The sequence below is a fragment of the Saccopteryx bilineata genome, chromosome 3, assembly GCF_036850765.1.
Source record: "Saccopteryx bilineata isolate mSacBil1 chromosome 3, mSacBil1_pri_phased_curated, whole genome shotgun sequence".
Taxonomy (NCBI): Eukaryota; Metazoa; Chordata; class Mammalia; order Chiroptera; family Emballonuridae; genus Saccopteryx; species Saccopteryx bilineata.
The window spans coordinates 211,052,594-211,065,220 of NC_089492.1; positions in this window are offsets into that span (position 1 = coordinate 211,052,594).

Consider the following 12,627-nt stretch of genomic DNA (forward strand, 5'->3'; position numbering starts at 1 on the left):
GGTTCCCATTTTCATATGTGTTCTTCATCCCTTCCTGATTTTCATTTAATATTATTTTTTAACTTTTTGTTCTTCATATTTCATAATCAGGTTTGTTTATCTTCCTTTCTTAACCTCCTATATCTACTTCATCACACACTCTGATAACCCCTTTCCTCAATATCTCCTCAATCCAGTTCACTGGTCATTTCCTCCACCGTTGGCCTAGGGTAGGCATTACTTCCTCTTGTCTGGATCTGTAGATAGCCTTGCTGGCTTCAGTCTCCTCCCCATTTATCTTGTTCTATACATACCTATTCTTTATCCCCCTCATTATTGACGGTGATAAAACAAAGATAAGACATGTACTCAAACTACACTGTAGTGTAAAAAGTTAGTGATGCAGTTGGAGATGTTAAGATCACAAGGTTCACAGTGAATCACCTACCAGAGGAACTATGTGATAGCAAAATCTTATTTTTTGGACTTCCTTGGAAATATGAGAAAAGAAATATGGAGCGTGAGTCTTACAAACATTAGAGAAAAAAATAAATGGAGAAAACGACCATATTAGCTTTTTTTTTTTTTTTTTTTTTTTTTGACAGAGTCAGAGAGAGGGATAGATAGGGACAAACAGACAGGAATGGAGAGAGATGAGAAGCATCAATCATCAGTTTTTCATTGTGACACCTTAGTTGTTCATTGATTGCTTTCTCATATGTGCCTTGACCGTGGGCCTTCAGCAGACTGAGTAACCCCTTGCTCGAGCCAGCAACCTTGGGTCCAACCTGGTGAGTTTTTGTTCAAACCAGATGAGCCCGCGCTCAAGCTGGTGACTTCGGGGTCTCGAACCTGGGTCCTTCCGCATCCCAGTCCGATGCTCTATCCACTGTGCCACTGCCTGGTCAGGCCCATATTAGTTTTTTTAAGAATGATAATCCAAGAGATCCTGTGAGTCAGTAGGCAGAAGGATGGGTCTATCTTTGGCCCTGAAGGCTTTGGTATTACTCTTTCCCCTGGCCTATCTTCTGAGAAGTTGGCTTATGTTCCCTGAGGAGGAAAGTGGAGAATTTTTAAAAAGTTAGAGTTAGAATACCTAAAATTTTCTGAAATAATTTTTATGTCAGGAGAGAAGTGTTTCTTGAAAAGCCAGCAACTGTCAAAACTACACATGAAAACCATAGCAGGTACAGTTTGTACCTGGCAGAAAGGGAAGCTCACAGATGTTCTCCCTCTTGCCTTCATACCTTTTTACAAGAGAAGTAAGACTCACTTTACACAAGAAGTAACCCAGTGGGATGGGTTACTGATGAATTTTTAATTTTGATAAACTTTATAATTATTTCTAAGTCTTTGTTTTCTTATGGCCAATGAAGCAGAATGATCAGACAATTCTAATCCCATGGGGCACAGAGTAAGGAATTCCTAATCCTTCTGGGAAGTAAGCTTTATTCTCGTTCAAAAATATAAATAGTTGTTGACCAGTTATTTTCTCCTATGCTATCATCCTAAATTTGAGCTCATTAAAGAGTGACCACATTATCATACAGGAAGCTTTTAACTGCCAGTAATAAAACAACCCAACCCAACTGGATTAAACCACACAGGAAGTAGCTCACATAACAAGAAGTCTTGAGTTTGGGTGGTCCTAGGATTAGTTAATGCAGTGGTTCAATGATGTCACCAAAGACTCAATTTATTTTTAACTTTACTTAATGCTTTTTTCAGCAAGTCAGCTTCCTTTATAGTTGAATGAAGTGGAACAGGAGGAAGGGATTCCAGGCAGTGGAACAGCATGAGTGAACATGAAGAGTCAGGAAGTCACAGGGCAATAGAGAAAAGAAAAAATGTTTTATTTGACCAAAATGTAGGAATTAATGATAATTTGTATTGAAAAAGATATGTTGGGACCAGGAATTGTAGGGCCCTGAATGTGAAACTAAGGAGTTTGGACTTAATTCTATAGACTGTTAAGAACTATGCTTATATTTTAGTTAGGCCAGTGATAGGACCAGCAGAGCACCCTAGGAAGATGAATCCAGCCAGTCAGTAGGGTGGGCTGGAGAGCAGAGAGCCTGGAGATGGCCTAATCTAGGACTAAGCCTGAAGCAATAGCTCAAGCCAGTAGAAATAGAATCCAGAAATAATATAAAGGATGGGAAGTCACAAAAAGTGAGGCTACAAGAAGTAGAACTGGAACCTTGAGCTAAAATTGACAGGGTTTTCCCAGTGTTTGGGTGGGAAAGGGGAGGTGAGATGTCAAATGAATCAGAGATGTCATTAATGCAAACAGGAAATACAGAAAGGGGTAGGAGAAACAACATTTGTTGAGCATATCCTCTATTCAGGCACAGGAATTTTGCAATAGCACAGCAATTCACTTCTACCACATGCCAATGAGGGAGGTTTATTATCTCACTTTACAAATAAAAATACTGAGACTAGGAGAAAGTTCAAAGAAATATTTATGTGATTAAGCAGTTGGTAAATGGAATAGCTGGAACTTGAACCAGTTTTACATAATTTCAAAGCTCATGCTTTATCTACTCTATGTTCTAAAAGGCAAGAAGAATAATGTTTTTAAAGTTTTATTTATTTATTTATTTATTTATTTATTTATTTATTTATTTAGAGGCAAGGAGAGGGAGACAGGAACATCGAGCTCTCCTGTATGAGCCCTACCCAGGGAATCAAACCAGCAACCTCTGTGTGTGGCTAGCAGTTGCCGCCGTTGTCGTGACCATTCACATGCAAGTTCTCATTAGATTCAGGGAGATGGTAAAGAAACAGTGGAGCCAAGAAATGCTGGGCCTTTTCTTTATTCAAGACTCGCACCGGCCAACGAGCAAACACACAAGGCTCCCAAAACCATGACACATTCTCTGGTTCCACAACCCTGAGAATCTCCTCCAGTTTTTCCTAGAATCAAAGGCCTCTCTAGTCTCAGCAGAGCTCGCAAAAGCTCCTCACATCTGGTTTCCCATTTGCATATCTTCTCCCTTCTCTCTGCACAAACTCTGCAAAACCATGGCTTCTTCCCTTCTCTTTTCAATACTTTCTGGCTCCAAAACCTCTCTCCAGCAAACATTAGCAAGACAATGGCCCTTCCCAAGCAGGATGGTAATTTACAATTTCACAGATCATATACCTGGAGCTGTCCAGTGCCATTTTTTAACACTAAAAGTGAGCAAACTCAAAAAATACAGATTTTACAAACTCATTTGCTCAACACTTTATGATTTAGGACAACACTTCAAATAACTGAGCTATCTGGCAGGGCTTATTATTATTATTATTATTATTATTGATTTTTAGAGAGATAGAGGAAGGGAGAGTGCTGATGAGCGGTGGAAGGGAAGCATTAATTTGTTTTCCACTCAGCTGTGCATTTGTTGGCTGCTTCCCATGTGTGCCCTGACTGATGATTGAACATACAACCTTGCATTTCGGGACATTCTTAACTGACTGTGCTAACCAGTTAGGGCCTAGTTATGTTTTCATTTACTTTAGTCTTCTGCTCAAAGGTCCCCAAAGACTCTACATTGTCCTGGGGAGTAAAGTCTAACCATTGTTGCATGGCAGGGCACCCAACCTTGGAGTTTAACTTGTTTTGCTGCCTTATTTTCAATTGTAATCATTTGGTGCCCTACTATATCCACCCCAAAATGATCATTATTTGGAATTCCCTAAGAGCACCAAATGTTTTTTCTTTTTTCTTTCTCTCTCTCTACTCCTTGATACTCTTTCCTCATTCCCTTAGAATGCATCTCCTCAATTATTCTTCCTGTGGAAATAACTATCTACTTTCTCTATTAATCTTTTTCTAATTATTCATTTATACTCACTTTGAACTCCCAAGTACTTTATTCATGGTTTCCTTAGTAACACATTTAAACTATCTTCCTGATAGAGCTGTAAGATTCTTAAGGGCAGGAATTGGTTTTATTAGCCTTCATATAGCATGCAGAATGTCTTACAAGATTATTCTTAGGTTTCATTTATTTAACCTGCCAGCATGAGTTTCGTTTCAGGGCTTGCGGCAGGTGACCAACCACAAAGGAATGACCGATGTCACAATTCCAAGAAGTCATGGGCTGTTGAAAATGTACAAACATCCGTAATTAGAGGAAAGCACTCCTGCGCCCAGCAATAGCGGCAGCCAATCAGCAAATGCCCGCCGCCCTTCCTATTTCCCTAACCTAACTCTTAAAAACGTGGCCTAAGACTGTAACCGGGGCTGCTCTCATTTTTCAAGACAGCCCGGCAGGTTTTCTTTCTAATAAAGCCTGATTCTCTAAACTTTTATGTTGCCAGTCTTCTTTTCAGTCTAACAATTATATGTTCATAGGAAGTGTGATGGATAGAGAGAAGAAAAGAAAAAAGTAAATAAATAAAAGAAAAAAATACACTGAATAATAAAAAGTACCTTAAGGTTACTTTCCATTATATTTCAAAGTATACTTTATGCTTACTAAAGGGTTATGCTTTTTAAAGAATGGGAAATAGCCTTTATGCAGGAAGACTGCTTTAAGAGGAAAATTTTATTCTAGAGGAGAGAGAACTAAACATTGGCTTAACTATTGTCTTAAGAATTATAAAAAAAATTTTCTATAGTAAATTAAGACCAGCTTTTTTCTGTGGTCAAGAAAATTTTAACATTAGAAAATTGTTAAATTATATTATAGTATATTTCAGGCTTACGTAAAGAATAGTTCGCCAAAATTTCAGAACTGAACAGATCACCAAGAGTCCTCTAGAAGAGCATTACTATAAAGAATAAAGCCATGGCCTGACCTGTGGTGGCGCAGTGGATAAAGCGTCGACCTGGAAATGCTGAGGTCGCCGGTTCGAAACCCTGGGCTTGCCTGGTCAAGGCACACACATATGGAAGTTGATGCTTCCAGCTCCTCCCCCCTTCTCCCTCTCTGTCTCTCCTCTCTCTCTGTCTCTCCCTCTCCTCTCTAAAATGAATAAATTAAAAAAAAAGAATAAAACCACAACATGAAAACTAATACAAATATCCTCAATATCGTCAGAAACTTTTTAGAGACTTGACAATAACAGTCTATTCTGATAGATTCTTTCTCGTTTTGTGATTCATACCCATCTATAGTCAACTTATTTGTCTATCTCTCTCTCTCTCTCTCTCTCACTGGGGGCAAATGAATGGTCTTAATAATCTGTTTTCTCAGTGCTCAGCACAACACCTGGCACCTGGTCAGCATGTAATCCATGTTTGCTAAATAAAGTTGTATGCACAATACACAGCCATGACAGGCGCTGCGCTGTATGCGCAGGTAATTAAGCAGGCTGGGAAGTTTGTTGAAATTGAGCTTTTTGGTAGCCAACAATTCAAGCAATATACCAATGAGCATACTATCAAGTTTTGGGTTTTACTGTTTGATTTTATTTTCTGAGCATAGTACTTGCCGGTAGGTGAATACAGCATGAATTTTGCCTTTGACAGGCTTGTTCCTTCCGACAAAATCTAGTTCGAAGAAATGTGACCAAATGAAAAGAAATACAAGCTGTACTATACAAAACCATACTAACACCTTGATTTAAAAATCTTCCAGAAATGAAGTTTATTTATAACAAAGTATGCAGGAAGCAGAAATAGAGGTGTTTGTCTTCCGGACAATCTCAAATTGCCTCCGCATGTGTCTTCTCTTTGTAGCCATCCTGTAGCTGTCCGGCTGAAATCACATAGGATTGTTACATACCCAAGTTGGTGGTTGTGTTCTAGTGTGAATGTCTTACCTTCACAGGTGATTGCCTTCTAGCAATTTAAATTTTAAACTTTAATTAATGAAAATCTTTGCCTTCTATTAAAAGAACTTCATGAACTAGCGAAAGGTATAGACATTTACATAAATGCATATCTATTTCTGGCTGGCAGTCTATTTATCTATCCTGTATCTATATTTGGCATGGAAGATAGTGGGACCACTGGGATTCCACCCCTGCTTTCTCCCTCAGAAGGGCACTCTCCTCTCTCATAGGAGCTTGGCTCCTCCTGGTAAAGACCAGATGGGAGATGCTTCCTAGGGAAAAAGAGTTTAAATACTCTCATTCTCAGCTCTGTCAGGGGCCTGCACTCAAGTATGTTTGATCCAGATAAACCAGCCTGTTTGAACTTTTCTGCTTTTTTTTTCTTCTAAATGCATTTCAGATATGATTAGTAACTTCTCCTACTCTTAATCAATATATTACCTCTCTTTTGTCCTAAAATGCACATTTTATGTTCCCCAATATTCTTTCAGTTCAGTGTATTTTTCTTTTTTGCACAATAGTTCAACTATATGAGATTTGGAGTGCACATTTAGATCTTTAGTATTAATCAAATTCCACCTTGAACATTTTAAAATCCCATACAAATATTAAGTGAAAAGTCATGGTCCCAGCCCCAAGGTGCTGAAAATCTGGGACAATTTTTTTTAAACAACGAACGGTATTATCAATTACAAATACTGTACATTAGCGGAGAAATTAATATACAGTGATCAAAGCTACTGTATGCTAAAGATGCTCAGAGATGCTACAGATTCTGAGATGTAGGGAAGGAGTGCCCTTAGAAAAGGGTCCTTATTGACAGGCCATGAAGCATGGTTATGATTGAGTTTTATCTAAATCATAATCACTATAGCATCGTGGGTGTAACTGTTGTTACCAATATTTTCTAAAGACTTGCTTCCAATGTGATAGCAAGCTTCGGAGAAGGAATTGGTACCCCCGGGTTCAGTGAGGTTTTGTCAGTAAGGACGTGGTTAGATCATTTTCCCATCTAAGGATTCAACCAGGCATGAATTCAGAGTGCACTTAAATTATGTTTTAGGTAGATATAATGAATACACCAATGGCATTCTTTTTGTAAACTAAATTAATATGGATTTAGTATTCCTTTTATTAAAAAGTTTTGTTTTGTTTATTTGTAAAGGGAGTTCAGTCAACTGAGACCTTTCTTTCTCAGAAAACTCTGCATTGCATAAGGCAGCTGCATCATAAGGGGGAAAGGAGAGGAAGGAAAGCACTAGCCATGGTTTGGGAGAGAAACCGAGTGAGTAAAACTAAGGGCATGTGAAGAACAGTCAATATCCAGCAACAGCGGCAAAACAGTTTCAATTTTCTGGATTATTAATTCAAATTCACACGCACATGCCAGTTAAAATTAAAGGCCTCTTTTTACTGCACTAGTTTAAATTAAAGATTATATTCTGCTCCACAAGTCTGAATTAAATAGCTTATTTTGCACACCAAGCTCTCATTTTAAAGCTAATAAAGAAAAGACATAGCATGTACGTGCAAGCTCGAGACAGGAAGGGTCTAAATTACTACACCTGTTTCACTTGGGAGCTACTTTATTAGTGTTACAAAACTTGGCTTTCAATTTGGCACTCAGAAGCACATTTAGAACAAGCATTTCTTTGTTTTGACAGAGAAGCCATGGTAAATGAATGACGTTTGAGCTAGGTGTGAAATGTGAAGGTACAAAATTTACTGGTAAGGTAATTACTGTTCTAATTCTGCATAAACAAGCGTTTTGAAAATCATTAATAGTTCAGGGAAATAATGTTAGTGATTAAATAAGGTGGTTTGCATCACTGAGCACAACTAAGCTCCTTTAATTACATTTGAAAGCAAGGGAAAGCAGCTAATTAAAATTAGCACAAGGTTCCTGAATGACCAGCACTGCATTGTTGCTCTAACCTGCATAATTGTGTGTTTATTAATATGTCTTCATTTCCCTCTCGAGAATTTAACAAAATTATTTAAAATAACTAATAACCTTTAAGGAGTAAATGTGACTGAATCCAGTTATCAAAATGCATACCACAGGCCTGACTCGGCCTGCCATCTATTCCCTTTCACCTTCACCATCAACCCGGTGGGATCTGCACTGGCTGAAACCTCACTTGTGCCATTGGAGGGACAGTATCCCTGGCGAAGCTTAGACATCCTCTCTGTTCTAGCTTGGCCTTCCACTGTCTTTTAAAGGGAAAACAAATGTAATTTGGATTTAAATGTCTCATTTTTTGACTGTTTCAGAGTCATTCATTCACTCATGCATTTAATTCATTCATTTGTTCCTAAATGTCATTCCTTTAATAAAAATCTATCAAGCTTTTCGCACTGTTCCTGGAGTTATAGAGATGAAAAGGACATGGTCCCAGGCAAGACCAGCTTCATAATTTGCAGGGCTCAATGCAAGATGAAAATGCAGGGTCTCTAGTGCAAAAATGATTAAGAATTTCATGACAACGCATTAAACCAAGCACGAGGCCGATCTGAGTGTCGGGTCTTGTGCATCTGTACAAGTTTTACACCTGTGAAGCTAATCTCAATGAGCTCATCAAGATGTAAGGATATTACACATGCAAACAGTGACATGACAATGTGATTCCTATACACAGTGATGGGACACAGGCAAAGGAATGATCGCTCAACCCCTGGAAAGGGCTCTCACTTGTGCTGGATTGAGGATGCTAGTTAAGATGAGTTACTGCCTGCTTTGTACATCAACCCCTACCTGGCAGAATCAAAATACAAAGCACACCTTCCTGGAGTAACCCCTGTTTATTTATTTGCAGGTAGCCATTCAATAAAGAAATTAAAAAATGTGCTAATAATGTGTTAACTGTTAAATAAGTGGAATAAAATTTATTTTATATTATATTAGCAAATATTTTTTTCTGGTTGCTTTTAATGATCCAGCAACTTTACAAGGTAAGGAGGATCATTATCCACATTTTACAAATGCCAAATTTGGGGAAGAGACTTTAAGTGTTTCTCCCAACAAATGAAGTGACAAGTGTTATATTTGAACTCAAATGGTCTGACTTCAGAAGCTGTGTTCTTAGTCACTGTGCTAAAAGTTGACTGGGGCAGGGGTGATTTATTGACTAGGTCCCCTATTCCTGCAGCTCTAACAATGGACAGACTAGGATCATTTGAGAATCTAAAATGTTCATTGCCTATCAATTGAATAATTTTGGACATGACATGCAGGAGGAATGTGATTATTTTTCAATTGAGGGAAAATAATTGATTCTTTAGTGTTTGAATGGGAATTTATGCTTCAGTACAAATTTTATGTCTGTTTTGTCATAAACTTCCCCATGAAGCAGCGCAGTGGAAATGGTAACTGCTATCTGGTCTAACAACTCTGGGAGAAACCCAAGGCTCCTCAACTTTTTTCTTGCGCTAGTAGAGATCCAAAATAAGGATATTCCACATCTGAACGAAAGGCTAAAGAAAATCTGCAAGTTTCTTTTGTTGTTTTAGTTGAGAACTTTACGTTTGGGTACAGTTTATAATAAAATAGTTATGTAATGTGTAAAGATGAGCTGTCATTGTCACTCTAGCCTCTAGAATTTTCTTTTTTTGAGAAAGAAAGGCTGGAGGAATTGATACACTCTAAGACCGCAAAGGAGGCCTGGATTGGAATAATAAACATTTCTATATAACTGCTCTAAACAGAATCTTAAAACAAAGATTTTCTTGCTCTTCATTTTCTGTTAGTAAAGAAGACTGTTTCTGCATTCTCATTTTCAAGGATATTTTCCTTTTAAATTTTATCAGATGTGAGTGGTAAGCAAAATAATACAGCACTCAACAAACTTTATTTTGGAATAATATCTTTGCAACCACCCCTACTTGGGTTCATCTTTGTAGACTCATGTGACCACAGGTCAGACATGTTGACTGATTGGCCAGAGCGGTTTTGATGGAGTTTTTTGTTTGTTGACCACATGCTTAAAATGATGAATGTTGTTGATTGGATGGGATGAGCCAAATGAGTTGCGAATAAGTGAGGTAGGATCACTCAGTGCTTCTTTATTCTATTGCAGTTGAATTCCCTTTAGCACTGGCAATTAAGATCTAGCTGTTCTTTGATATCAGAGTTGCATCATTTCATATTAAAAGTTTCGTAGGTTAGTGAGAATGAAAATCCCTGGAACTGTATCATGACTGTCTTTCAACCTTGTTTCCTAAGTTATCCAAACTCATAGTGGCTAATAACTTGCTTGACATATTTAGAAGTCTTTAGCTATTTGCCTAACTAAAATTTAAACTGTCAAAATCATAAAATTTTAAATAGATGATAGATGTTTTAAAATTTCTTTTATTATTTATTTTTAAATGTTTATTAAATTTTAAAATTTATTGTATTAACATAAATTCAAGTGTCTTACTCAATATAACACCCTAACCCCCCAAACATGCCCCCAATTACATCCCTTTTCTCCCCTTGTCCCCCACCTCCCTCTTCTCCTCCCCTCTGAGACTTGCTGTCTTGTTTTCTGTATCTGTGTGTTATATATATATAATTTGCATAAACCCTTCACCTTCTCTGATTGAATCCCCTCACCCTCCTTCCCTCTGACAGCTGTCCTCTGCTCCCTGTGACCCTGCCTCTGCCTCTATTCTATTTCTCAGTTCACTGTGTGCAATAGATTCCACATATGAGTGAGATCATATTTGTCTTTCTCTGCCTGGCTTATTTCACTTAGCATAATAATCTCCAGGTCCATCCATGCCATTGCAAAAGGTAAGATTTTTTTTTTTCATGGCCACATAATGTATTCCATTGTGTAAATATACCACAGCTTTTTTTGTTTTGTTTTGGTTTGTATTTTTCCGAAGCGAGAAGTGGGGGGAGGCAGTCAGACAGACTCCCACATGTGCCCGACCGGGATCCACCTGGCATGCCCACCAGTGGGTAATGCTCGGCCCCTCTGGAGTGTTGCTCCGCTGCAATCAGAGCCATTGTAGCACCTGAGGTGGAAGCCATGGAGCCATCCTCAGCGCCCGGGCCAACTTTGCTCCAGTGGAGCCTTGGCTATGGGAGGGGAAGAGAAAGATAGAGAGAAAGAAGAGGGGGAAGGGTAGAGAAGCAGATGAGCACTTCTCTTGTGTGCCCTGACCAGCTTTCAAACCCGGGACTTTCACACACCAGGCCTACGCTCTATTGCTGAGTCAACCAGCCAGGGCTACCACAACTTTTTAATCCACTTATTCACTGATGGACACTTGTGCTGTTTTCAGGTCTTGGCTATTGTCAACAATGCTACAATAAACATGTGGGTGCATAACTTCTTTTGAATCAGTGATTAGGTATTATTAGGATATATTCATAAGAGTGGGATAGCTAGGTCAAAAGGCAGTTCCATTTTTAATTTTTTGAGGAAATGCCATACTGTTTTTCACAGTGGCTACACAAGTCTGCAATCCCATAAGCAGTGCATGAGGGTTCCCTTCTCTCCACACTTTCACCAGCACTTGTTTATTGATTTGTTAATAAGCACCATTTTGACAGGTGTGAAGTGATATCTCATTGTGATTTTAATTTGCATTTCCCTAATGATTAGTGATGTTGAACATTTTTTCATATGCCTATTGGCCATCAGTAGGTCCTTTTTGGAGAAGTGGCTATTTGGTTCCTTTGCCCATTTTTTAATTGGATTGTTTACTTTCCTGGTGTTGAGTTTTAGAAGTTCTTTAAAAATTTTGATTATTAACCCCTTATCAGGCACATTGACAAATATGTTCTCCCATTGTGTGGTTTGTCTTTTTATTTTGTTCATGGTGTCTTCTGCTGTGCAAAAGCTTTTTAATTTGATATAGTCCCATTTGTTTATTTTGTCCTTTATTTCACTTGCCCAATGGAGATAAATTGGCAAAAATATTACTATGAGAGATATTGGAGAATTTACTGACCATTTTCTTTCAAGACTTTTATGGTTTTGCAACTTGCATTTAAGTCTTTTATCCCTTTTGAGTTTGTTTTTGTGAATGGTGTAAGTTGGTGATCTAGTTTCATTTTTTTGCATGTACCTGTCCAATTTTCCCAACACCATTTATTAAAGAGGCTGTCTTTACTCCATTGTTTACTCTTGTCTCCTTTATCAAATATTAATGGACTACAAAGGTATGGGTTTACTTCTGGGTTCTCTGTTTTGTTCCATTGATCCGTATGTCCGTTCTTATGCCAGTACCAGGCTGTTTTGATTACAATGGCCTTGTTGTATTGCTTAATATCAGGAAATGTAATGTCTCCTACTTTGTTCTTCATTTTCAAGATTGCTGAAGCTATTTGGGTTTTATTTATTTATTTTGTTGGTTCCATATAAATTTTTGGAATATTTGTTATAGATCTGTAAAGTATACCATTGTTATTTTTACTAGGAACTGCACTGAATCTATAAATTGCTTTGGGTAGTATGAACATTTTAATGATGTTAATTCTTCCTATCCATAAACACAATATATGCTTCCCCTTGTTTTTATCTTCCTAATTTCTTTTTTAATGTCTATAATTTTCAAAGTGCAAGTCTTATACCTCCTTGGTTAAATTTATTCTTAAGTACTTTATTTTTTTGCTGTAATAGTGAAGTGGATTGTTTCCTTCATTTCCCTTACTAACAACTCATTGTTGGTGTATAAGAATGCCACTGATTTCTGAATATTAATTTTATGTCCTGTCACCTTTTTGAATTCATTTATCAGGTCTAGTAATTTTTTGGCTGAGATTTTAGAATTTTCTATGTACAGTATCATGTCATCAGCATTAATAAGTTTTACTTCTTTTCCAATTTGAATGTCTTTTATTTCTTCTATGATTACTATGGCAGGACTTCCAGAACTATG